Source organism: Macrobrachium nipponense, chromosome 11, assembly GCF_015104395.2.
Source record: "Macrobrachium nipponense isolate FS-2020 chromosome 11, ASM1510439v2, whole genome shotgun sequence".
In the NCBI taxonomy this organism is placed as follows: Eukaryota; Metazoa; Arthropoda; class Malacostraca; order Decapoda; family Palaemonidae; genus Macrobrachium; species Macrobrachium nipponense.
Window position 1 is genome coordinate 27,002,499 of NC_061087.1, and position 27,850 is coordinate 27,030,348.

At 37.4% G+C, this 27,850-nt stretch overlaps 1 protein-coding gene across 3 annotated transcripts in view; it reads right to left on the minus strand.

The window, feature by feature from the left end:
* Positions 1-14,530, minus strand: part of LOC135199459 (carbohydrate sulfotransferase 13-like) — a 34,552-nt gene extending 20,022 nt beyond the window's left edge. The window contains exon 1 of one of the 3 annotated variants that reach the window (XM_064227651.1): positions 14,331-14,530. The gene's annotated coding sequence lies outside the window, so the exon portion shown is untranslated. The remainder of the gene's footprint in view (positions 1-14,330) is intronic. The other 2 variants (XM_064227571.1, XM_064227730.1) reach the window with 2 other exon arrangements.
* Between the last annotated feature and the right edge of the window lie 13,320 nt (positions 14,531-27,850).

A 27,850-nucleotide genomic window follows, 5' to 3' on the forward strand; every position in this document is an offset into this window, starting at 1 on the left:
TGGGACAATGGAACAGATAGGGGAATTTGACGCAATATGTCTTCGTATCGATTCAACTCAAACTGTAAGAAACAGTGGTCAAGTACTGTGAAATGTCAAATATACTATTATATATATAATATATCTATATAATATATATATATATTATATATATATATATAGATACACATATATAAAATATACATTCAGTGACAAATGCTTGAATACGAACGCTTCTTACTTGTTTATAAGCTCACGGTTCTTTTTTATTGGTGCTCTTATCTTCTATAAGGGCGCTTTCCTTCTTATGTATTGACAATTTTACGTGATGTTTGAATGCCACCTATAGACGCTTTCGTTTTTGTAATATCTAATGAAGTTTGTCGTTGTAATTAAATGTATATATTATATATATATATATAACTCATATCACATTACCGTCATTCATATACATACATCGAGCTACAATGTCCTTTAATATCTAATTCGCTCTACCTCGGAATTAATATATTTTCATATATGCTTAACCGAAGGGGAATTTGTTTCTCTATAATAGATTTGCCTGGTCCTGGGCGCGAACCCAGGAAGACATTCAAATCCAGGAACGTCAGTGAAGCTTTTACCTACCCCACCACCGCGAGAGGCCCATAAGTTTATGTCGTCTCTCATCCTCAAATACCTTTCGCGCTCAGGTAATTCGTTGGTTTGGAGACCAGGCAAATCTATTATTGAGAAAAAAATTCCCCTTCGGATAAGCATATATGAAAATATATTAATTCCGAGGTAGAGCGAATTAGATATTAAAGGACATTGTAGCTCGATGTATGTATATGAATCACGGTAATGTGATATGACTTATGTAAATGCTACGTGTTGTCCAAAAGCACTACAACGCTACCGGAGCCGAGGCGGGTTGATGTTGTCTCCAAATCAACGAATTACCTGAGCGTGAAAGGTATTTGAGGGTGAGAGACGACATAAACTTATGGGCCTCTCGTGGTGGTGGGGTAGGTAAAAGCTTCACTGACATTCCTGGATTTGAATGTCTTCCTGGGTTCGCGCCCAGGACCAGGCAAATCTATTATTGAGAACAAAATTCCCCTTCGGTTAAGCATATAAGAAAATATATTAATTCCGAGGTAGAGCGAATTAGATATTAAAAGACATTGTAGCTCGATGTATGTATATGAATCACGGTAATGTGATATGACTTATGTAAATGCTACGTGTTGTCAAAAAGCACTACAATGCTACCGGAGCCGAGGCGGGTTGATGTTGTCTCCAAACCAACGAATTACCTGAGCGCGAAAGGTATTTGAGGGTGAGAGAAGACGTAAACTTATGGGCCTCTCGCGGTGGTGGGGTAGGTAAAAGATTCACTGACGTTCCTGGATTTGAATGTCTTCCTGGGTTCGCACCCAGGACCAGGCAAATCTATTATCGAGAAACAAATTCCCCTTCGGTTAAGCATATATGAAAATATATTAATTCCGAGGTAGAGCGAATTAGATATTAAAGGACATTGTAGCTCGATGTATGTATATGAATCACGGTAATGTGATATGACTTATGTAAATGCTACGTGTTGTCAAAAAGCACTACAATGCTACCGGAGCCGAGGCGGGTTGATGTTGTCTCCAAACCAACGAATTACCTGAGCGCGAAAGGTATTTGAGGGTGAGAGACGACATAAACTTATGGGCCTCTCATGGTGGTGGGGTAGGTAAAAGCTTCACTGACGTTCCTGGATTTGAATGTCTTCCTGGGTTCACACCCAGGACCAGGCAAATCTATTATGGAGAACAAAATTCCCCTTCGGTTAAGCATATATGAAAATATATTAATTCTGAGGTAGAGCGAATTAGATATTAAAGGACATTGTAGCTCAATGTATGTATATGAATCACGGTAATGTGATATGACTTATGTAAATGCTACGTGTTGCCAAAAAGCACTACAATGCTACCGGAGCCGAGGCGGGTTGATGTTGTCTCCAAACCAATGAATTACCTGAGTGCGAAAGGTATTTGAGGGTGAGAGACGACATAAACTTATGGGCCTCTCGCGGTGGTGGGGTAGGTAAAAGCTTCACTGACGTTCCTGGATTTGAATGTCGTCCTGGGTTTGCGCCCAGGACCAGGCAAATCTATTATCGAGAACAAAATTCCCCTTCAGTTAAGCATATATGAAAATATATTAATTCCGAGGTAGAGCGAATTAGATATTAAAGGACATTGTAGCTCGATGTATGTATATGAATCACGGTAATGTGATATGACTTATGTAAATGCTACGTGTTGTCAAAAAGGACTACAACGCTACCGGAGCCAAGGCGGGTTGATGTCTCCAAACCAACGAATTACCTGAGCGCAAAAGGTATTTGAGGGTGAAAGGTATTTGAGGGTGAGAGACGACATAAACTTATGGGCCGTTCGCGGTGGTGGGGTAGGTAAAAGCTTCACTGACGTTCCTGGATTTGAATGTCTTCCTGGGTTTGCACCCAAGACCAGGCAAATCTATTATTGAGAACAAAATTCCCCTTCGGTTAAGCATATAAGAAAATATATTAATTCCGAGGTAGAGCGAATTAGATATTAAAGGACATTGTAGCTTGATGTATGTATATGAATCACGGTAATGTGATATGACTTATGTAAATGCTACGTGTTGTCAAAAAGCACTACAATGCTACCGGAGCCGAGGCGGGTTGACGTTGTCTCCAAACCAACGAATTACCTGAGCGCGAAAGGTATTTGAGGGTGAGAGACGACATAAACTTATGGGCCTCTCACGGTGGTGGGGTAGGTAAAAGCTTCACTGACGTTCATGGATTTGAATGTCTTCTTGGGTTCGCACCCAGGACCAGGCAAATCTATTATCGAGAAACAGATTCCCCTTCGGTTAAGCATATATGAAAATATATTAATTTCGAGATAGAGCGAATTAGATATTAAAGGACATTGTAGCTCGATGTATGTATATGAATCACGGTAATGTGATATGACTTATGTAAACGCTACGTGTTGTCAAAAAGCACTACAACGCTACTGGAGCCGAGGCGGGTTGATGTTGTCTCCAAAACAACGAATTACCTGAGCGCAAAAGGTATTTGAGGGTGAGAGACGACATAAACTTATGGGCCTCTCGCGGTGGTGGGGTAGGTAAAAGCTTCACTGACGTTCCTGGATTTGAATGTCTTTCTGGGTTCGCGCCCAGGACCAGGCAAATCTATTATAGAGAAACAAATTCCCCTTCGGTTAAGCATATATGAAAATATATTAATTCCGAGGTAGAGCGAATTAGATATTAAAGGACATTGTTGCTTGATGTATGTATATGAATCATGGTAATGTGATATGACTTATGTAAATGCTACGTGTTGTCAAAAAGCACTACAACGCTACCGGAGCTGAGGCGGGTTGATGTTGTCTCCAAACCAACGAATTACCTGAGCGTGAAAGGTATTTGAAGGTGAGAATCGACATAAACTTATGGGCCTCTCGCGGTGGTGGGGTAGGTAAAAGCTTCACTGACGTTCCTGGATTTGAATGTCTTCCTGGGTTCGTGCCCAGTACCAGGCAAATCTATTATCGAGAAAAAAATTCCCCTTCGGTTAAGCATATATGAAAATATATTAATTCCGAGGTAGAGCGAATTAGATATTAAAGGACATTAAAGTAGCACGATTGTATATATATATATATAGTATATATATATATAGATATATATTATATATATATATATATATATATATATATAGGTTCGCGCCTGGGATCAGGCAAATCTATTATCGTGTAAAAAATTCCCCTTCGGTTAAGCATATATGAAAATATATTAATTCCGAGGTAGAGCGAATTAGATATTAAAGGACATTTTAGCTCGATGTATGTATACGAATCACGGTAATTATTATACGCACAAACATGAATGACCTCCTACAGACTTTCGATTTGAGGACAGGCTTCTGTTATGCAGTTTCAACTCGAGGCTCCACCTCGAGTAGTGGTCGGAGGGCGGAGGTTAAGATTGAAGGGGGTTGCCTTTTCAGGGTTCCCCCGGGGATGGGAACGGCTTGGGTAAGGATCCCGTACCGTTACGTAGGGGCGAAGGGAGTTCTTCCGTTAATAGTAAGCACCGTCGACCGTTACAAAAGCTTACTTACCTATTTGAATCACGAAGGAATGGTCACTATAAAATAAAGATGTCTCTCTCTCTCTCTCTCTCTCTCCGAGATGCCAAGTACTTTCTTTCGTCTTATTACCAAGACATGGGCACAGCTGTAGTGGCCATGTTTTGGTTATAAGGCGAAAGTGTTAACGTCATCTCGTTTCCCTCTTTCTTTCGTGGCTGCCACTTTGTTCCTACAATCATCACACTCTTACCTTGTGTATGTCTATATGTAAGTGTTTACATAATAAAAATATGGAATGTTAGTCCATATATATAAAAGATTGCTTGCAGGAATGTGATCAGACTAGAGACGCTAAAGATGACGTATACAATAAGTATGTAGGCTAAGATAACATGCCGTCACCTGTAGTCATTCAATTGTTTATAAACATTAGTTCAAGCTCCCTGCTTGAGACAACTACCCCGACCTATGATTCAAACGGCCTACGTGATCTGTAGCGTGTCTCATTTGATTGTGTGTTCGTATGAAACTATGTCATTTGTATGTATGTTCATATGTTCGAACTACTGTTTGCTCCTTCATAACTTGTAACAGAGATGGTAGACAGGGAGAACAGAGTTAGCTATCGTCATTAGAAGACCTGTACCTCTTTACCTAAGCTTTATCATGTAGAAGAATAGGATTAGCCATCATCATTGGCAGAAGCGATCAAGCTATCGTTATTAGAAGACTTGTACAATCATATCTGATCTTCATGTAAAACTTCAGAAGAATACATATAGTTTTATATTTCGTGTTTTCTACAAGAACCTCCTCATCATGAGTTTAACACATCGTCGTAATAACAAACAAGATAATACCGACTTCGTAAATGATCTACAAACCCCCAGACACTCCATTGAAGATGGAAGTGCAATACCAACCGACTTAGCGTAAGATTATCGCTAGTCTAACATTACCTCATAGGGCGCCTTATCATACAAGGCACAAGCCCTAATATTGGTGGCCAGCGTACCAGAAGAACTCTACAACGTCCTACGAAGAAAAACCAGAATAATAAATCATGTATCATAAGAAGTCAACGACGACGGAAGCAGCAGATTCTTCAAGCAACATAGTATCATCGTTAGTGAGCGACTTCAGAAAACAACAAGAACTCTTTAACGACGACGAAAGCAAGAGATTCTTCAACCAACTTAGTATCATCGGTTAGTGAATAACTTCAAGAAACAAAACCGACGTGTCCTTTTTCCTACGACAACGCAAGCTTCGTCTCTCATTAGAATCATTCAAGAAAACATCGTTAGTGAGCGTTTCTGGCACTCCAAGAAACAAACCGAACGCGTCTGCAGCATCGGATCTTTCAAGGGCTCGAATCATCGAAACAACGCGCACGGGGGAAACTGAAGCCAAACCAGGTCATCCGCTAAATAGAGAAGGAGGACCAAGGCCGTGTGTCGTTATCGGAACACCGTGACTTCCCACAAAAGCAAGCTAAGTACAATTTTTTATTCATTTGGAGTAACTTTGAGTGTTTCCTTTGCAGGTCGAATTTCGTTATTCCTGTGGCTGAAGTTACGAGACATTCTTAATCTTATTTTTTTTACAGAAATTATCTACATCATTGAGATGTTGCTACTGCGAGTTTTTATCTTCGAGTGTCTGTTTCCAGAAGTTCTACTGAAATATCATAATCATATACTATGTTAATTTTATCATTTGGGTGATTATTAATCCCTTACGTAACAAATCATATTAAACAGTGAATATGCGTTTACGCAGTGGACGTCTGTATTTATACAGATGCATGGATAGGGTCGTTAAGCACCGTAGTGATTATAAATGCCACACAAAAACAAGTGGAACACCCGTACAAATCTAGATAAATTAGAGGTAACACTATTTCGGGTCATGACAATAAATGCTCCTTTGCAAAGTCCCGATCGCAGTTTTAGCCTTGAGTTTTTGAGTTATATAAAATATCGAACCTCAATGACTCAACTTAACTTTTAAAATATGGCTGGATTGCAAGGAATAACATGTCTGTAAAAAACTTTCATCAGGCTAAATGCGCTGACCAGGATCCCTCACTATTTCAAATTTTAGCAAAGAATGAAGTACAAACAGTTAATATTGAATGCAGTAGTGATAACTTGTCTTATTAGTAATCGCTCAGTTCCTAATAGTTCGTCATTCATTGCTTTATACGTAACCAGCAACATAATGCTAAAAACACACAATACGTTGCCGATGGTAATAAAGAGAAGGATCTTAATTATTACAAAAAAAAAAAAAAAAAAATAGAAACAGTAGCCCGTTCAGAATCAAACAAGCAAACTCGGTGACTGTGTCACCTAGTCAAGCGGTCAAGGTCAGTCAAAAACTGCCGAAGTGTTCAAAGCATAGCAAATTCCATACAATAAGCGACTCTAGCAGAGTGGGGAAAAGCGATGTTGGTTCATACATACCGATATCTTTTTGAATTAAAAAGGATTTTTCCTATGAAACACACGACCGTATAAAGTAATCAGAGCATGGTTTTCGTTTTTTTTTATACGTAAGTTATTATAAGTAGTGGTGGATAAAGCCCAACTGTACGCGCCGTAAAAATTAGAATATCTTGTTTTATTTCTTTAGTAAACGTAATATCCTGTATTTACGGACTCACTGTCTGTTGTTCGAACTTCCCTAATGAGAAGTCCGGATAAGCGGAGCGCTTACAGATACCTCTATAGTTATAAAAAACATTGATCTGTATCTAGCGTAATTGTAAGATTCATCTAGGGGTATACAAAATATTATCTTACATCCTGCAAAATAAGGCGTGTTTATCAAAGGGAAATCCTATAAACCTTCAAACATAATTAAATCCGTTTGAACAAAAATGAGACAGTTAATCAAATAATAACTTATATAAAGGAACTATACATTTGTCTCATAAATCGTAGCATTGTTCAAATGACCCAACAGAATTCTCCCACAACCGCAGTCGCACTTTGCACGCAAAATCTCGAGAAGCATGCACCCTCGAATGTCTTAGTGCGTGTAAAAAGACTTTGCTGGGAAATGAAATTTTAATCCTTCCCGACACTCTGAAATATAACGATTTCCGCGAACAAAGCCCTAAAAGTATACATATCGTGGATACGGAAGTTATAAATATCGCATTTTTTATTGTTGCTAATTTTTAATCACGCCCAACCAGTCGTGGATGAATCTCTCTGATAATCTATCTAAAGTAATATCCGTAAAGTCATTCAAGCAGAGGTGATTCAGCAGAATTTTTTTTTATCTTCTACCTGAATACCAGGAAGTTTCTCCACTAGCGAGTGATCTCTGGGAGAAAAACGGATGTCATTGAAACAAAATACGGTCTAAGGACAAACATAAAGCTATATACGTACCTTCGCATAGACTCTCAATGAAATTTCAAAATAGAGATAAATGACGAAGTTGAAAAATGTTAGTAATAGGAGTCATTAGGAAATCATATAAGCCCATATAATTTTTCCCTCAAACGTCATGCCATAAAAGATCGGACTTGGCGTATCTGCGTAGATTTCTGTCGCTTAAACAAGGAAACGACTCCCGATAGTTTCCAGTGCCATGTACCGACGACATCTTATCTCTGTTAGGTTAGAATAAATTTTTTTCACCAACTTGGACTTACTTAAATGCTTTTACCAGATACCATTACCTAAGTGATTGTACCTCATACACCGTTTTCAGCCACACTCAGGGGACATTATCAATTTTTACGTATGCCTCCGGCTTACGTTGCGCCCCAATTATAATATAGTGTTTGGAGACTTTGAAGGGATACCCTACATGCTTATTTGGTTGGTCGAGTAAACTTTTCTAATACCTTAGAAGTACATTCACATAAAGTAGAGCTAGTGCTACAGAGACAAAGACAAATAATCTCAGAGTAAAATATCTAAATGTGAGTTTTTTAAAACCGAACATAGTTGGATTCTAGGTTTTATGTGTTCTAGTCAAGGTCTTAAAAGTAGTCCATGGTAAGGTGTCGGCTATTCATAACTTTCCGGTACTTATTAACGTAAAAGGGGGATACAGCACTTTTGCGCTGTAGTGGGTATTACAATCGTATGTAAATATGTAACTCTTCAATCATGACAGCTCCTTTAACAGATCTTACGAAGAAGAGCGTAGATTTATTATGGTCTGAAAAGCATCAACAGGCGTTCGATATCTTAAAAGCGGAAAATGCAGCTTACCTAACTTAAAAATCCCTGATTTAAATAAGAATTTTTTTTATTGCAACAGACGCCTCAGACCAAAGGGTAAGAGGGATACTACTTCAGTAATATGATAAACAGTTCTTCCCTATAGCTTTTATTCACGTAAACTAAAGCCCTCTGAAAGTAAATATGCAGTAATAGCAAGGAAGGGCTAGGTATCTTTTAACACTAGTACATTTTAAGTTCATAATCTAATGGCTATCCTGATAAAGTCCTTACTGAACATGAGTCCTTTACCGAGTTTTTCAAAGGCTTTAATCACAGTCCAAAAGGAACTCGGTGACAAATGATCATTCAGGTTATTGGAGCCAAGATAAGATATCTACCTGGGAAAGCAAAATATCATAGCTGACGATTATCCCGCAATCCCGCACCATACAGCAAAGAACCATTAATTGGACTAAAAGATATAGAAACATCCGTGCCTATTGTTAAAACCGTATCTAAAACAAGAAAATTCCATAACCCAAGAGATCGCGAGCATTGAATATCTGGGTTGGAGCGCAGAACTGTTACAAACTGAACAAAGCAAGTGTCAACAGTGATAAGCAAACAAACACCAAACAATAAACACTTCGAACGGAAACAAGGTCAGCAGCTAAGCAAAACAATAAACACCAAACAATAAACACTTCGAGCAGAAACCCTAAAGCAAAAGTATATTTGAAGTATGTGTATCAGAATAATGTAATCAAATGTAATGTTCTATGTAGGTCCGTGACGAGGAAAACCCGAAGAACACAGCAGAGGACTAACGACCAGGTAGTAGTAATAATCTCTCTCATACCAATCGTCATAAACTGGTTGCATTCCGTCATCCAGGGTTTCCCTCCTATGTCACAGAAAGCCAAATCACTGTTTTACTGGCCTACAATGCTTACAGATATAAAAAGCACATAACTGATTGTAACACGTGTCATGAAAACAAGGGACACACTAAGACACCTGTCAGTTAAGGGCCTATCCTGTGCCAAATCAATCCTTGAAAGAATATACGTAGAATTATGAACGGAATTACGAGTCTGACAGAGGGAATAAACACTTCTTAGTGTTAATAGTTCCTTGACACGTTATATAGAATTAATAGCACTAAAAACAAACACCGCAATGGAGTGCGTTAGGAATATTTATGAGTGCTAAATCAGTAAACATGGAATTCAACACATAATAATCTGTGACTCGGGTGGTGTAAATCAATAATAATCTCCTTAACACGTTGTGTGAATTCCTATCCATTAAGAAAACCAATAGTATATTTTATCGCCCAGAGTCAATCGGTTTGGTAGAATACCGGATAATTAAATAGGAAGTGTCAATGTCTTACGAGTTACAACTCGTGATATTGGATCCGAACTGGATTATAGCGGTTCTCGCGGTTTTAAATACCTTTATCATTCATATCTCGTATCTGTAGAAATGATACCGCAAGTAGCCTTATACGGTACGCCGCTAGAACACTTTTCCACATATTCAAGCCAACCATTAATTTATCAAATATATATAAAAAAATATATAAAAAATAAATAAATATAAAAAAATAAAATAAATATGGATACAATGGAGTCAATATAATACACTCCGTAAGAAGTCGGAAGGGTTACAAATTATAATAAAAAGGAATCACGATAAAATCAATAAGCAAAACGTAACCATAGATAATTAAATATCCAAATATATATGCGTAAAGATTTGAACTCTAACTTAACGCTTTAGTAATGACAAATAAGCTAAAAGTTCAAACACATATCAAAACCTACTGACATATTGTCTGTCCCGGTGATTTATATTCGTAGTCAATGTAAAAAAAAAAAAAAAATAATAATAATAATAATAATAATAAATAAATAAATAAATAAATAAAAATAAAATAAAAGATTTTAAAGTCAGGAAGTCTAGAAGTGAAAATGTTATCTATGAAATAATCCTATATGAATCTTATACAGGGCTAATAATATATATAGAATTTGTATGGAAACCTTTTTCATTAGTTGAATAAGGTATATTTAATTTAACATAATCATGCAGTTTTCCAACATGAAACTAATATATTGTTCAATTTTGGTACTGTTTTTTTTTTTCAGACATTCTTTTCGTGTGGGTCGAGTATTAAAAGATAATAAATTTATCCTAAAGTCGTATTTATTGCAGCAAGTAACGTAACTCTTAGCTGGCTGAGAGCAATCTCCTGCCAAGTGACGACGTCATTATTGCCGTATCAGCATTTGTTCCTTTTAACCTCAATAATCTGCTTACACAGGCTTCATCTGTGTGTCGTCTCTGCTTGCAAAACAGATTGACTGGAGAAAGGAATGCTTAGCCCGAACTTCTCATGGGCATGGCAGACGTAGGTACAAGTGTCTATCGGTGTGCGCAATGCAACTTTAGCTAAGGAGTTGCAATCATTTTAAAAAATAATAACAAAATAAGCAAATAGAATTTCTATAACAACAAAATGAATTAATTTTTCTGAACCTCATAGACATTTAGAAGTATCAAGATATATATGTGAAATATTTATTTGCAACATTGGCCTATTACAATTCAAGTAAAACATTCATGGGAAAATGTCACATTTTCTTGAAAAACCCAAAGTTTATTTAGAAATTAGTTACATAGTGGGTTTTTTTCGTTGCATCTCCTACCTATTAATAAAGTTTTTAAAATTAACCTCAGAGGATGCGAGCGAGAATATTGAATATGAAACTTTTGTTAGGGCACATAGGATCAGATTTTATCACAACTTAATTTCAGTCAGCATAGAGAAATACAGAATCATGATTAATCTTCTCTTTGACTCTTATGTTGCCTGGTAATCTTACAAATAGCTCCGTTTCACACTTCTTTGTCTAGTAATTTACTACCAGTAATATCGAATTTTCTTTGAGATTCGTAATGATATCTATTTATTTTTTATAATTATGGATATTTTTACAAGTCATCATAGACCTGGATAGGTTCACTCATTGTTAATGCCATGGATAAAAAAGTTTGTACAGCGAATTCATGTGGGTTACGTCTGGTCTAAATGGCTCTCTTCCTCCCTGTATTTGGATGTCGTCTGAATTTACTTTGCCCTTGTGACAAGTATAATTTCACTTGCAGGCTGATTAATGGAACCTGGTTACAGTATCCTGCAGTACGAGAGTTTCACATCGCAACTTCAAAAAATCGTTCGTCGCAGCGGACGACTACAGTCAAGTAACAACCGCCTACAATGTGAAAGGAATTTCATGGACTTCTTCGACCGACACCGTATCTCGTCGTTAATCTCGTTTTAATGCGGAACGCTCCAGCGACTGTCGGAAATCGACTACGAAAGGGACATACTTCCGACAATTACGACCCGAAGGATATTCAACTCTACTTTGCTGGCGAAGGACTCGTGCTGGGATGTTTTTTTTATTCATCGCAAACGTAATCGTGTAGCTTAGGATGCAGAGAATAAGTATGAGCGCAAAAATAGAACGTTGGACCCGCCCAGGCAAATTTTCCCCTTGTTTTAACCCTGTGAAAATAGGCCGTTTCATTGGGCTATAGGTGGTTGTCTGGAACTGTGTAATGGACGAAAAGTTGTTCGAACGCTAGTTAAAAGTGAAGTAGTATAAACCTCGGTCATGTATCCTATATATATAAAGTATCATGTATCCTATATATAATTGATCATAAATAACAGAGTCGAAATATATCTTTGCGTGTACGCAATAGGAATCTCTTATATAAATGATCATAAATAACAGAATCTAAATATATCTTTGCGTGTACGCAATAGGAATCTATTTAAAGTGCACATATATTAATCATAATTATATGAATCCATATACATATGTATAAACAAACAGGTAGCCTATAATCAATCTGTTACCTTTTATCTTACCAATATCTGCAGTTATATATGAGTTAGTATATTGATTAATGTATCAGATATATAACATTTAGCATAAAAATCAACGAATCAATCAGCATAAACATTAATAATTTTATCAATTCATATATGAAATTTTTTATCAGTTAAAATATGATTTTTATCATGTTAATTTTCATTCTATGCAATTATCAGAGTACATTAGATTTCTGAGCATATGATATCTTAATGAGATGAAGTGAAAAACTATCATTATATAATCCGTGATCACTATTATTTACCAATATCATTGTTTTATATTTATTACTTGAATCAATTCATGTACACCATGAATTTTTATTTATAATATATATATATATATTACATAGTGTCTGTATCACACTCCTATAAGTCAAATGCAAGTCAAGTTTGAGTAATATTCAGTAGCTGGTTTTGGTAGCTGACCGAGCTAATGTAAGTGTTTACATAATAAAAATATGGAATGTTAGTCCATATATATAAAAGATTGCTTGCAGGAATGTGATCAGACTACGACGCTAAAGATGACGTATACAATAAGTATGTAGGCTAAGATAACATGCCGTCACCTGTAGTCATTCAATTGTTTATAAACATTAGTTCAAGCTCCCTGCTTGAGACAACTACCCCGACCTATGATTCAAACGGCCTACGTGATCTGTAGCGTCTCATTTGATGTGTGTTCGTATGAAACTATGTCATTGTATGTATGTTCATATGTTCGAACTACTGTTTGCTCCTTCATAACTTGTAACAGAGATGGTAGACAGGGAGAACAGAGTTAGCTATCGTCATTAGAAGACCTGTACCTCTTTACCTAAGCTTTATCATGTAGAAGAATAGGATTAGCCATCATCATTGGCAGAAGCGATCAAGCTATCGTTATTAGAAGACTTGTACAATCATATCTGATCTTCACCATGTAAAACTTCAGAAGAATACATATAGTTTTATATTTCGTGTTTTCTACAAGAACCTCCTCACCATGAGTTTAACACATCGTCGTAATAACAAACAAGATAATACCGACTTCGTAAATGATCTACAAACCCCCAGACACTCCATTGAAGATGGAAGTGCAATACCAACCGACTTAGCGTAAGATTATCGCTAGTCTAACATTACCTCATAGGGCGCCTTATCATACAAGGCACAAGCCCTAATATATATACACATACAGAGAGAGAGAGAGAGAGAGAGAGAGAGAGAGCAGAAACGCCGCATAGCGGGCCATCCTCACCTTAGCATAACAATAATTACTAAGCCGTATGTCGCACAGTTGCCGAGCGGAATCATACCTCCTCCATCTTGGGCAACAGATATTGAACAGTTTACCGAAACCCACAAAAACTTGCCTCTCTCTCTCTCTCTCTCTCTCCTTCGTAAACCGAAGGCGCTGGAGAGGTCGACTAAACCACAACAGTTATTCACGCCTTGGATTCAAACATACGAACCTTTACGTAGCTGTTTTTTTCTCATTAGTTTAACTTGGTTTTTTGTCGCGTTTTATTTTAACTGATGTTGGTTTACAGTAGGTGTTTTTTTTTTTGCGTTTATTTTAACAGATGTTTCATATCTATAACCTTTCTTCAGTTGGTTCCTCTTTGGTTTAATATTTTAACTGATGTTTCAAAATCTTATTTTTTTTATTAGTTTTCATCTCTAAAAAAAATTTAACTATCACTCTGTAGAAATTTTTTTATCTCCTAAATAGTTTAATGTTTGCACTTCACCTGACGAAGGGATTTTGTTGAATTTTTCAACTTAATTTTATTAAACTTAGTATGGAACGGAGTATACGTTACCGAAATGATAACGAAAAGTCTAAAAATTGTACTGTGTAAGCTGCGAAAAACTGAATAGTTCGTTGCATTATATAACTCTAGATGAATTGCTAATCTATAAAACAAATCTGAAAAAAAAGCAAAACACGCCAAGACATAGTGGTTTCAATCCCAGTATCTCACATTAATTCAAACGTTCACCAACATTTTGTCTAAGAAAGATAACTTTTCACAGTATGGAACCATTTCGGCACAGCATTAGCTAAAAACAATGAGACAGACGCACTGCATACCGGAAGCTATACAGGTTCCACACACAGCAAAGCATCCCACCAAATCACCTCAGTGTAAAAAAACAACTGCCTTTTGCAGGAGTCGCGGTGATTCCTACAGTCTGCCGAGAACGACTTCGAAGACCACGATACAATCCGATAGGCAGAGAGACACACGACGCATCATATCACGACCGCAGCTGGAACATGACTGACTGGTTCCTACCTGGGAACTTCGTGGGAAGGTAGTAGGAGTTCATAGACGCCCCTGCCTGAGTTAGGGGATCCTTTTGGGAGAACGAGAGAGGACTCGTACCGGCTGACTTTTGTGGCCAAAGGCAATACACACACACACACACACACACACACACAGGCTCTTCGCTTCATTGACGGTTACATGATTGGACGTTTGGGAAGATCGGCGCCTGTGAAAACGTGTGATCTTAGAAGAAAAGTAGGTGTCAGTGTCACCTGGGCTGTTCTGAAGGTACGTAATATAAGAAATAAGATATTTATTACGAGTCATGCAAAGTTTTAACTCTCATGAAAGAGTATATGAAATGCATTTCTTTAGCCAGCCTTTTTATGAGAAGTGCGAACGTACTCCATACTATTAGGAAAAACTATTTGGTGAATTATATATGCATATAATAAGCCCCGAAAGTCTGCTTTTACAATAAAGGGCATCGATAACAGATCATAATTAGACAATTAGAACAAATCATGATTTAGAGAAAATTATAATTCTGAAGAATTTGGTATTCATAATCAGGTCCCCAGATTATATTCGTATATGTTTGTGTGAATGAAAGAAATATTTTAATGAATGGATGATTTGGAAAAAAAAACTTAAACGATCACACTAAAAGAAAAGTTAAAGAGAGTAAATCTTTAATCACTGCTTGCAAAACTTGTTTGAAAGAATGTAGGAGAAAGTGAATGACATTTATAAAAAGAAGATGACTGTATTTTTCCTGATTCGAGCGAATTAAGAGACTGAGGTAATTAAACTAGACCAACCATTTATTTTTATTTTAGAATGTGTACGAACGTAAGTTTGGAAAATTTATGTTCGTATGAACCTGAATGCTTTGGGTGAAATTACATTGTTAAAATTCTCCATAATTATGACAAGTCAGTTACAGTGGCAGTTAAATTCCATTAGAAATATAGGAATATTAATTCTTACTTTTACGCAAGAAGGCTTCCCGTTCAGCTCTCAAGACGATTCTTTGAAATTTAAGAATCGGTTTTTATTTTACTAAGTACAGGGTGTTGTCCATAAAGTCCCAGTACCATTACAAGTATTTATTGCTCAGAATGGTACTGGAACTTTATGGACATCCTGTATAACTCTTCCCATGGTATTAGGAATCAGGGTTTTTTGCTGAATCATTAAAAATGGTTGGACAGGATTGAACGAAAATATCAAATTAATCTGATATTTATTATCTAAGACCTCGTGCGCTCGTACATACATAAATTGCATTTTGGCCCGATCTGCATCTCATAATATATATATATATATATATATATATATATATATATATATATAGATATATATATATATATATATATATATTATATATATTGAGTAAAAATAGAGCAGTTTTATGGAGTTTTCCACAGATATAGTTTCATTCTTACTACGTCAGCAGGTCTGCTTCTCAAACAAATATTGGTACTAAGAAACAGCGGACCATTTCGAAGGTCTGACGACACTGAAACATTTGGAAATGTGTCTTTACGAGTTTCTACTGTTTTGAATTCAGAACGAAATGTATAAATCAGGTTACGGAGATGACGTTAAAGTAAGACGGCAAACCTACGAACAGGTTCTCGCTCAAAAAAAAAAAAGATAAATAAATAAAAAAAAAAAAGCAACAGCAGGAAATTGGGTATAATGTAGTCCAGGGATCTCCAATTTCATGTGTTTTTTCATTAACACATATTTCTGGGTTGTGTATTGATAAAAGCAAAAAAGGAAAAAGAAATCCCGCGTTGGCATAGAAAATATACTAGGGAAAATGTGCAAATTGAGAAGGAGAGAGAGAGACCTTACCTTAGACCTTACAGACCTTACATCTTGTTCGGGTTGCCCCAGGTCCCTCAGTGTGAGGCACCTCTAATGTCTACCAGAGAGTTGCTAGTACATCTTCCGGTATATTTTGCATCTTCCAATCTTGGATGGTCTGGGATGCAGTTTAGATATTTGTCGAGCTTATTCTTAAACACATCTACGCTCACTCCTGATATATTCCTCAGATGAGCTGGCAACGCATTGAATAGACGCTGCATTATCGATGCTGGTGCGTAGTGGATTAATGTCCTGTGTGCTTTCCTTATTTTTCCTGGTATATTTTTGGGCACTATTAATCTACCTCTGCTTGCTCTTTCTGATATTTTTAGTTCCATGATATTTTCTGCTATTCCTTCTATCTGTTTCCATGCCTGAATTATCATGTAGCGTTCTCTTCTCCTTTCCAGACTATATAATTTTAAGAATTGTAGTCTTTCCCAGTAGTCTAGGTCCTTAACTTCTTCTATTCTAGCTGTAAAGGACCTTTGTACACTCTCTATTTGTGCAATATCCTTTTGATAGTGTGGGTACCATATCATATTGCAATATTCAAGTGGACTACGAACATATGTTTTATAAAGCATAATCATGTGTTCAGCTTTTCTTGTTTTGAAGTGCCGTAACAACATTCCCATTTTTGCTTTACATTTTGCCAACAGAGTTGCTATTTGATCATTGCATAAACATGTTCCTATTCATCATCACACCAAGGTCTTTAACTGCTTCCTTATTTGTGTGATGTCTCATTATTAGGTCCCTTATATGCATATAGCTTTCTTTCTCTGTCTCCATAATTTATTGATTCAAATTTATCAGAGTTAAATACCATCCTATTTACCTCTGCCCAATCATATACTTTGTTAAGGTCTCTTTGTAGAGCGTTCCTATCTTCATCACAAGTAATTTCTCTACTTATTCTTGTGTCATCTGCGAAACTACTCACTACCGAATCCTTAACATTATTGTCTATGTCTTCAATCATAATAACAAACAGTATTGCAGCTAACACCGTACCTTGCGGCACACCGGATATTACCTTGGCTTCATCCGATTTCTCGTCGTTTGCAATAACTATCTGTTTTCTGTTGTGTAAAAATTCTTTTAACCATCTTCCTACTTTATCCACGATATTGTGTTTTTCTAATTTTCTTCGCTAATATATTATGGTCTACTTTATCAAAAGCTTTTGCAAAGTCTAAATAAACCACATCTGTTTCATTTCCGCTTTTCATATTTTTGAATATGTTTCACGGTGGACTAACAGTTGGGTTTGTGTACTTTTTCCGGGTACGAAACCATGTTGTCCTTTATTAAACAAATTATTTTTTATTAAATGTTTCATAATATTTTTCTTCATTACCCTTTCATACACTTTCATTATATGTGATGTTAGACTCACAGGCCTATAATTACTTGCCTCTAGTCTTGATCCACTTTTGAAAGTAGGGGTAATATACGCTAATTTGTGCTCATCATATATCTTGCCTGTATCTACACTTTGTCTTAATAATATTGCAAGTGGCTTTGCGATAGAATGAACTACTTTCTTTAACAAAATAGCAGGAATTCCATCAGGCCCTGCAGCAGCTCCATTTTTAATTTCATTAATAGCCTGCACAATATCAGCTTCATTAATATCTATGTCAGCTAAATATTCACTATTTTCATCCCTTACTTCTATATCATTATCTTCATTATCTATTCTAGGGGTGAATTCTCTCTTATATCGTTCTGCCAGTATGTTGCAAATTTCCTTTTTTTCATTCGTTAATCTCCCTTCAATTCTCAGAGGGCCTATTTCTATTCTTCTTTTATTCATCTTCTTCGCATATGAGTATAATAGTTGGGGGGGGGGGGGGGTTTTTTTTGCTTGATATTTAATAGGGTTTTTTCTTCCAAGTCCCGTTTTTCATTTTCTTTTGATTGTATAATCTTTTTTTCTGCATTTTCTATCTTACTTTTTAGTTCTATAACTTTCCATGCATTTTTTTCTTTTGCAAGACCTTTTTTCCACTTTCTGATTTTCTGGAACAAGATTCTTCTGTCTCTTGGTATGCATGAGAGAGAGAGAGAGAGAGAGAGAGAGAGAGAGAGAGAGAGAGAGAGAGAGAGAGAGAGAGAGAGAGAGAGAGAAAGAACTGGAAAAACCATTGTACTTTATATTTTCAGTTCCTTCCCCCTCTCCCCCGCTCTCTCTCTCTCTCTCTCTCTCTCTCTCTCTCTCTCTGTCTCCTCGGATGGACTAACAAGTCTTTGAGACATCCTAATCCTTGTAACTCTCTCTCTCTCTCTCAACGTATTAAATAAATAAAATTTCATTTTGAGAGAGAGAGAGAGAGAGAGAGAGAGAGAGAGAGAGAGAGAGAGAGAGAGGAATAATAACTTACAATAAAAATGTTTAACATTTATAGTCTCCTTTCGCCGAAGAGAAGAAGAAGAAGAAGGAAGAGAGAGAGAGAGAGAGAGAGAGAGAGAGAGAGGCTTTGAATAATGATGACGTACAGTGAAAATGTATTACATTTTATGAAAAGTCTCCTTTCGCCGAAGAAGAAGAAGAAGAAGAGAGAGAGAGAGAGAGAGAGAGAGAGAGAGAGAGAGAGAGAGGAAGGCTTGGAATAATAACGTATAATAAAAATGTTTAACATTTATAGTCTCCTTTCGCCGAAGAAGAAGAAGAAGAAAAAGAAAGAAAAAGAGAGAGAGAGAGAGAGAGAGAGAGAGAGAGAGAGAGAGAGAGAGAGAGAGAGAACTCGTCAGTCTGCAAGAAGACTCGTTCAGGGCAGGGCCAGGGCAATAATTGCCCTGAGGTGAGGAGGACTCGCGCGCGTGAGCGCATGCACAGTTGATACACTTTCCTCCTCCCGCCCACGGACGCTATAACGGTACGCCGACTTCATGAAGCGATTTATTGCAGGCGTGTTACACGTAATAATCCACAAGGTTATAAAAAAAAAAGGGGGGGGGTGACTAACCAGTTAGCTCTTTGGGCAGTGGTGTCTTGTTCTTCACGAAAGCTTCAAAGCTCGAGACGATGAATGTTTGGTTTCCTATTTACTAACTTGTCCGACAGATGGTGCATTGCGAAGAGCGAACTGCATTCTTGCAAGATGAGAGTGGGAGAATATACGACTTTTGCAGTGAAAGTTGGGACGAAAATGCATCTTTTGCAAGGTGAAAGTGGAAACAATGCAACAATGCAAGGCAAGGCTGAAGAAGGAAAATATGAGACTAAAAGGTGCAAAAAAAAAATTAAATAGAAGAAAAACAAATTTGTGTACTAGGCGGAAGAGGAAAAATGATTGTCTTTGCAAGGTGAAAAGGGATAAAAAAAATGAACCCTTTAATAGCATATGTTTATGATTAACTCTAAAAAATATAAAAAGCAGTTTTTTTGTCGAATTTCCTGATATTACGAGAAAATAAATTCAGTCGGTTGAGTTTACTATGATCATAAAGGGTGAACTTGACTTTATCAGTGGACAGCTGGAATATATTATAATTACAATGCAATATAATATAATTACAATACTCTTTTTGCAACATAGGCTTAAACAGACTACGGAATAAAAAGTGTAGCCGTATCACTGGGGAAAAAAAATCTTAATTACATTTATTTCTGTTTTATATGAATTGCTTTGAAGAGATGTTAATCATGAAATATAGATAAGTGAGGAACGTGGGAATTTTTATATTTCTGAATAAATTTTTAATGTCCCTTTAGTTACACAAGTACATAGGTTTTTATTTGCAAAGTGGATAGCATTACGGTTTCCATGGCAACGCTGACGTCATTTCATCCATAAAATCACTGTCTCAAAACAGTTGCCAAGAATCATTTTTTAGATCTTTTGATCAAACTACATTAAGAAACGTTCTCAAAGCAGTTTTATCTGTATCGTAAGAAACATCAAAATTGTATACTGTAAAAGTTTATAGATATATCTATGTCAAATGTTTATTAATTCGCCTTCAGCCACTGTAGTTATCTTAGGACAGTTGTCGATTCGCTTTTATTGATCTTACAATAAATTAAACATCTAATATTGATGATTAGTATATTATCACTGACATGGGGAAAATCTAAAGCACACGAATCCCCATTACAATATTCTCAAAAACAGAATAGCCGTTTGGGGAAAAAAAGTGAAATATTATTAAATAATAATTATGATTATATATCTATCATACAAACATACAGTGTACTGTTTAACCAAAAGTAGCTAATATCACTTAACAGGAATAAAAAATCAAGTACAAATATATCGAGTAATCAGAGGAAATTGGGCTTGTCTGGACTTTTGAAACAAGAGTTCTGGAGTCGATATTAGTATTGACTTAACAAATTAAGAAGTATTTCCAATCATTACTCTGGAAGAGATACGGCAAGATAATTATTTCATTTTTCCGCAAAATCACATTCTTTTTTTTTTTACGTTCCTTCTAAAACGGAAGTATAAATATTTCTTTAATATGTACGCATAAGAAGGGTCTTTGCAGAATGCTACCTGTAAAATTATATTGAAATACAGTGTCCATAAAGTCCCAGTACATTACAAGTATTTATTGCTGAGAATGGTACTGGGACTTTATGGACGCCCTGTATAATTGCATATGAATAGATTTCTTTCGCAAAATATGGTCAGTGACGTAGTTATTATTAGTTTATTTAGTGTGCTTACAAGGTAATGAAACAATAAATTTTGGAACAAAAGTCGACCACCTGAAATTTCAGATACAGCAACGCATAAGCAGCAGGGTTCCTTGGACTAGATTCTAGAACATTCTTGGCGGGAAAGTGTCTGAGAGAGAGAGAGAGAGAGAGAGAGAGAGAGAGAGAGAGAGAGAGAGAGAGATTTTTTGATCGTAGACTGTTAGACATTCTGGCACATGAATTTTATTTTTAAAAAAATATGCGAATAATACAAATGTTTTTTTTGGGGGGGGTATAGATATAGAACAATTATTTTTATCATTGCTAAAATCGTAAGATATTTAGTAAAACTATTAGTGGAAGGAATTATCAGCCCTAAAATATCGACGTATTTCGAGATTCGCCTGTTTTTTTTTTTTCCAGCCAATCACGAGCCGGTTTCTTAGTTTGCGAAGGGGAGTTGTTGCATGGGCTCTCGTGATTCGCTGAAAGCTCTTCTGGAGGTTTTCAGTTGAACTATCGAGTGGACCGAGATCACCCATGCCTGTTCCTCCTCGTCCTCAGAATATTGTGCCACGAATAATCAAGATTATTGGTTTTTTTTAAGAGGTTTTTGGTCAGCCGAGGTGTTTGTCCCATCCGGTGTTGGGTGTTACCCTTCAGATTAGTTTTAATGTGTGCCATTGATGTTGCTTCTGTGGGACCTTCTGTAGTAGGAAATCGGACGAAGAGATTCCGGCACCAAGACCTTATCAGGTAAGGGAAGATTCTAGCATGGGGCCAGTGGGGATAATAAGAGACATTTGATAGTCAATAATGTCAGATTACATTGTTGCTGCTGTTTACCTAAATCGGCCGGTATTTCTACAGAAGCAATCCGAGGTGGCCTAGACTATGGCAATTGACGTTTTCCTATGTTATTTTACCCACTGAACAAGAATTTAAAGTAATATTTATTCGGACGACTGTAATTAACCCCCAAGGGCCAGTACTAAACACGGCGACTCGACCACCGATCGAAATCGGTGGAAGAACACCAAAACCAATAGGGCGGCGATACCAAAACAACAACAAACAAAGTAGGGAGCGACTACATATCCGCGACGGTCGATTTATGTGGCGGAACGGCGCTTCGCGCCTTATCTGCATATTTAAAGATTCTTGGCAAGCACAGCATGTACTGGCAAGAGGAAATGTTGCGCTGCACGTGCTAGCCACAGGGGTTACAGTAAGGCTACTTACTGTGGCGGATCACACCTAAAGGCGTTCCTGTTGTAGTCGATCCGACAAATAGCTCAACACCACTCGCAGTTTTTTTGCTTTAGAATTACATTGTCTTTGAGCATATTCAATCACAACTTCTTTATCACCACTAGACAAATAATGATAAAATTCACCGTAACCCACATTACACTGCAAACAATCGGTAGGAAATCGAAGGTCTCTGTCAAAATTAATGCCAGAAGGGCCAGTCACTGCCTCTGCCATAGCTACAGGAAGACAAAATGCCGGTTTTTGCTTCATTATTCGAGTATTCAGTCAAACAAGGATACCGGTGGACACTGGACAGGTAACTTTATTACTCCGCTGAAATGCTAGTGAAACTTAGTTTTCGACTAAATTCGTTCGTAATTGGTTATGAAACCCATGACGTCATAATGATGTCACACCTCTCAGCCAATAATGAGTAACTGGAACTGCTTTTGTTTGCGTAAGAAAGTAAGTTAGAGGGCTCATTAAAAGTAAACATTACCGTAGAGGAAACATCTCTCCCGACTTAGGAAAAATATGAGGTAAAAACTTATCAAGCTCATTTAATTCCACCCGGTTCAATCTCTCATATAATGACTATACTTTTCATATTGCTTTTCACATGCTCTTTCCATGTAAGTGATTATTTATTTTAATATCCAATGCAGAGTGCTTCTGAAGTATTACCTTTAGTACTGGTCCCTGGGGGTTAATTACAGTCGTCCGAATAAATATTACTTAAAATTCTTGTTCAGTAGGTAAAACTGCATAGAAAAACCGCAACTGCCATAGTCTATGCCGCCGCGGATAGGTACCCTAGATCTACCCTTTGATCATAAAACAAAAATTAGGATCCTTATACCAGCACAGGGTATATCATGCGAGTGACTGTCCCTGTTATCCAGATATTACTGTTCTGTCAGTCCCTTTCATGCAGGTATTACTGTGGTGTGTTGACTGCCCCTTTTATCCAGCATTACTGTTCTGAATGTCCAGTCTGTCCAGGTATTACTGTAATAACTGCCCCTTTTATCCAGGTATTATTGAGGTGACAGTCCCTTTTATCTAGATATTATTGTGCTGTCTATCCTTTTTATCCAGGTATTCTTGAAGTGACCGTCCTTTTCATCCAGGTATTACTGTGGTGACTGTCCCCTTTATCTTGGTATTACAGTGGTAACTGTCCCTTTTATACAGATATTACTGTTGCTTCTGTCCCGTCAATCCAGGTATTACTGCACTTCTGAACCCTTTTATTCAGGTATTACTGTGCTATCAAGTTTATTTATAGATATTATTGTGGCGACTGTCCCGTTTAGCCAGGTATTACTGTGGTGACTGTCAGCTTTAAGCAGGTAATTACTGTGCTGTCTGTCCTTTTTATTCACTGTCATATGAGAGATATATTTAAAATCATATGTATATATATATATATATATATATATATATATATATATATATATATATATATATACATATATATATATATATATATTATATATATATATATATATATATATACATACACACACACACACACATATATATATATTATATATATATATATATATATATATATATATATATATATATATATATATATTATCTTGTCCTAACGTACATATGTTTTATATAAGAATTCGTGAATGACATTAGTTGTCCCGATGCCAGAGAACGATCGACCAGTGGTGCATTTGCTTGTTCGACTCGATAGTATTTACTTGTCATTTGGCTCCAAGGTTGCTAGGTCTATTTGTCTTAAGGCCTGTCCACACGAGCGGGCCTGATCGGCGTGCTCCGGGGTTGACGGGCAAATTCTGGCGGGCTTACCCGTGAATGTTGTCCACACCGGTGAGGCGATGGAGAGGTGGGCGTACCCGACGATGCCAGTAGTGTGTTCAGTGCGGTACGATAAACATATCAGAATGGCTCAGTAAAAGAAATGTATATGGTTAACGTACGTCTGCCAGGGTCGAAGTTCAAGCCATCGGGCACCACCATGGTGATTTTGCTACAAGACTCATCGGGCAATTTGACGGTTTGCCCGTCAAGAGTACCCGTTAGAGGGGAAGTCCGCCGATCAGGCCCGATCGTGTGGACAGGCCTTTAGATTTTCTATCAATGATGCGTTTGTTGCTTACTGGAATAATTGCTGTCAACGAGATACACTTGAATAGTACGGAGAGAAAATTAGTTATCTAACCAGCCCATTACCTATTTCCAAAATTGGCTGGCTTAAGGAAGTGCTCTACTCTCTCTCTCTCTCTCTCTCTCTCTCTCAGTCTCATCTCGCTCTCTCTCTCTCTCTCTCTCTCTGTTAGTTCTTATCACTATCTCTCTCTCTTTCTCTTTCTCTCTGTTAGTCCTTATCACTATCTCTCTCTCTTTGTTAGTCCTAATCACTATATCTCTCTTTTTTTGTTAGTCCTTATCACTATCTCTCTCTTTGTTATTCCATATCTCTCTCTCTATCTCCCTCTCCTTTTTTTTCAGTTTTTTTCAAGGGGGTCCAAAAAAAAAAAAACCCCCCCACCTATACTCTCCCTCCCTCGCTCTCTACTCTCTCTCTCTCTCTCTCTCTCTCCTTGTCAAACCTTATCACCACTTCTCTATCTCCCTCTCCCTTTTTTCAGTTTTTTCAGACCCACCCCTCTCTCTCTCTCTCTCTCTCTCTCCTAATTGCACCTTCTTCAAGACTTGCCATTTGGTCTATATCTTTATTTATACAATATTTCCATTATTCCCGACCGTTCCTACTGGTCTTCATCCTAATCCTGCCATATTTAATTCATTTCTGGTTAGAAAATGTGTAGGATTAGGTGAATAGAGCAGCCTTCCTGCTAAGGATACTCATGAGATTCACGGTGAAGTTCCCGGTCTTACCACTGGACCAATTCCGCACCGCCATATGTCCATAATATCCAAATGGCAGGAACGAATTACCTGGGTCAATGAGTAAAGGTGCGTCTACACGGTCGAACAATGTCCGACCGACACACATTGTTACCATATCATAGGCGAAGCAGGATAACGTCATAAGCGGGGAAACGATGGAAGTAGATCTGGCAACAAACAGTGATACCAGATGAGGTTGTATACCAGTGTTTTTACTCTGCTCACAAGGCAAAGACTGGCAGACAATTGTTAAATGGTAACGATGTTTGTCTGTCGGACATTGTTCGACTGTGTGGACGCTCCTTTAGCCGTGAAGTGTTCAGCGATTGATTGGATGACCTTCAACTCTGGGAATTTCAGAGATTATCCATAATGCTTTGGAGGGGAACACGCTGCTGTTTGCAGCCAGCACAGGAATACCAGTAGTAGTGCCATCGCCCGAGTTTCCCAGGGCTTCAGAATCGTCTTGAACCGTCTCACGACCCCATTACTAAGGGCAGGGTCCGTGTCAACGCAGGTGCTGGTGATTTTTAGGCCCCGTCCACACGGTCGAGCTTTGGTCGACGAACTTTGTCCGATGTGACGTCAGAAGCGGAGAAACGGCGGGAAAAGTCAGAACTTTACCGCAGTTTCTCCACTTCTGACGTCACATCGAACAAAGTTCGTCGAGCAAAGCTCGGCCGTGTGGACGGGGCTTTGGGTTTTAAGGGCATCAGGGTCGCTGTTATTTTGAGGCGTCCATCTCTGCATTTCATACTGAATGTTAGCACCTTTGCGGTTGCCAATAATAGGTACTGGGGTCTTCCAGCAAATGATGTCCTTCCTGGGTAAAACCAACCAGTAGGAGGACTGTGTGCTCTCAGACCACCACCTCTTATGTTTTTCTCCTTGGGCTTAAGATGTTTATAAATCATACGGGGTGTCCATATAGTCCCAGTACCATTACAAGTATTTGCTCAGAATGGTACTGGGACTTTATGGACACCCTTTACTGATGTCATCAGGGACAATATCAGTGCTCCAGGACGAATGGAGAATATATTATAGTCGCACCAATTCCTCGTGGCTGCGCTAGCAGGGTGAGGGGTGAAAAGTCACTACTATGCATTTCAGGGGCGTGTCCAATTGATTTTCGTTGATAAAATCCTACCAAAACATCGGATATGGGTCACATTTTGGAAATAGGTATTTGAAGCCACGGCCTAATTGGCAAAAATATGCAATGATGTCTAATGTTGATAATTAAGGCACCTATCGGAGTAAATCACAGAAATTTCAAGGGAAACTTAGCTAAATTTAGTAAGCACCCAGAGGGAGGCTACTTGTGACGTAAAGTATGACATCAGGCTTAATAGCAGTGTTCCCAGTAGTGTGACAATGATCGTGGAAACAAACATTTGACCCTCTTGTTGAGAAATGTTGAGAATTACGATAATATTACGGTTTTCATTAGTGATACCACGGGTAAAGAATAAGAATTTGGTATATTGTATAAATATAGCAAAGGAATTTGGTAAATATAGTACATATTGCAATATTACTATTTGCATTGTACAATTTTACGTTGACTTTAGGAATACATAGCAATTATAACCCAATTCTATTTACATTTTCTTGATTAGTTATGCAAAACTTTTGGAACTGGTGATACACAATCATATTGAAATGAAAATACGATAGTTTAGGTGTTTGGTAAGATGTTTTGGCCCGATATACCTGGTAACCTTGCATAATAGTTAAACATCGCCGAGTTGCCGACGTCAGGGCAAAGCCAGATTATACGTCACTGCTGTTTCATCTATGTCTTCGTGGCGACTAGAGTGCTTTCGTTTTGCGTGATTTTGCAGTATATATCTTCAAATTCATAAAAAAATAAACATAGATAAAACCTGGAATACATTTGTGTCAGTTTCAAGCACAGAATAATAAATGGAGAGTTGTGTGATATACTAAATACTTAGGATTTATTATGTGACTGATCATGCATTAAGGAAGTTAAGGTTAGAACATTTGCGTTATGTTACATTCATTTAGCAGGACTAAGCCGGTAGACGTAAACCGGAACTTTTGAGACAATATGAATCAACAGAAACTCCAGGGTAACAATGGTTTTCACAGTGTGTGTGTAAGACTTGGTGCATATTTCAAGTTAAAGGAAACGTGAATTGCGTCAAGGAACTGTATTACAGAATTAATATTCTCATTTTATGGCCACTCCTTTATTGTACTTTACTTAAAACACATAATTCATCGGAAAGATGAGAGAGAGAGTAGGGTAAGTGTTTGTGTGTGTGAAACAAATCAAGAATCCCATATACCACTACTATTACTACTACTACCAACATCTGAATCTTCATTCCTAAAGTATAAATGAGTGGTAGGGCCTTCAGTAATGACGTTTCACTAGCCTCCCTCTGGGTGCTTACTAAATTTAGCTAAGTTTCTTGAAATTTCTGTGATTTACTCCGATAAGTGCCTTAATTATCAACATTAGACATCAGTGCATATTTTTGCCAATTAGGCCGTGGCTTCAAATAGTTATTTCCAAAATATGATCCATATCCGATGCTTTGGAAAGATTTTATCAACGAAAATCAATTGGACACGGCCAAGAAATGCATAGTAGTTTAAAACTATTGATAATGGTTGGGTGGATAGGTCATT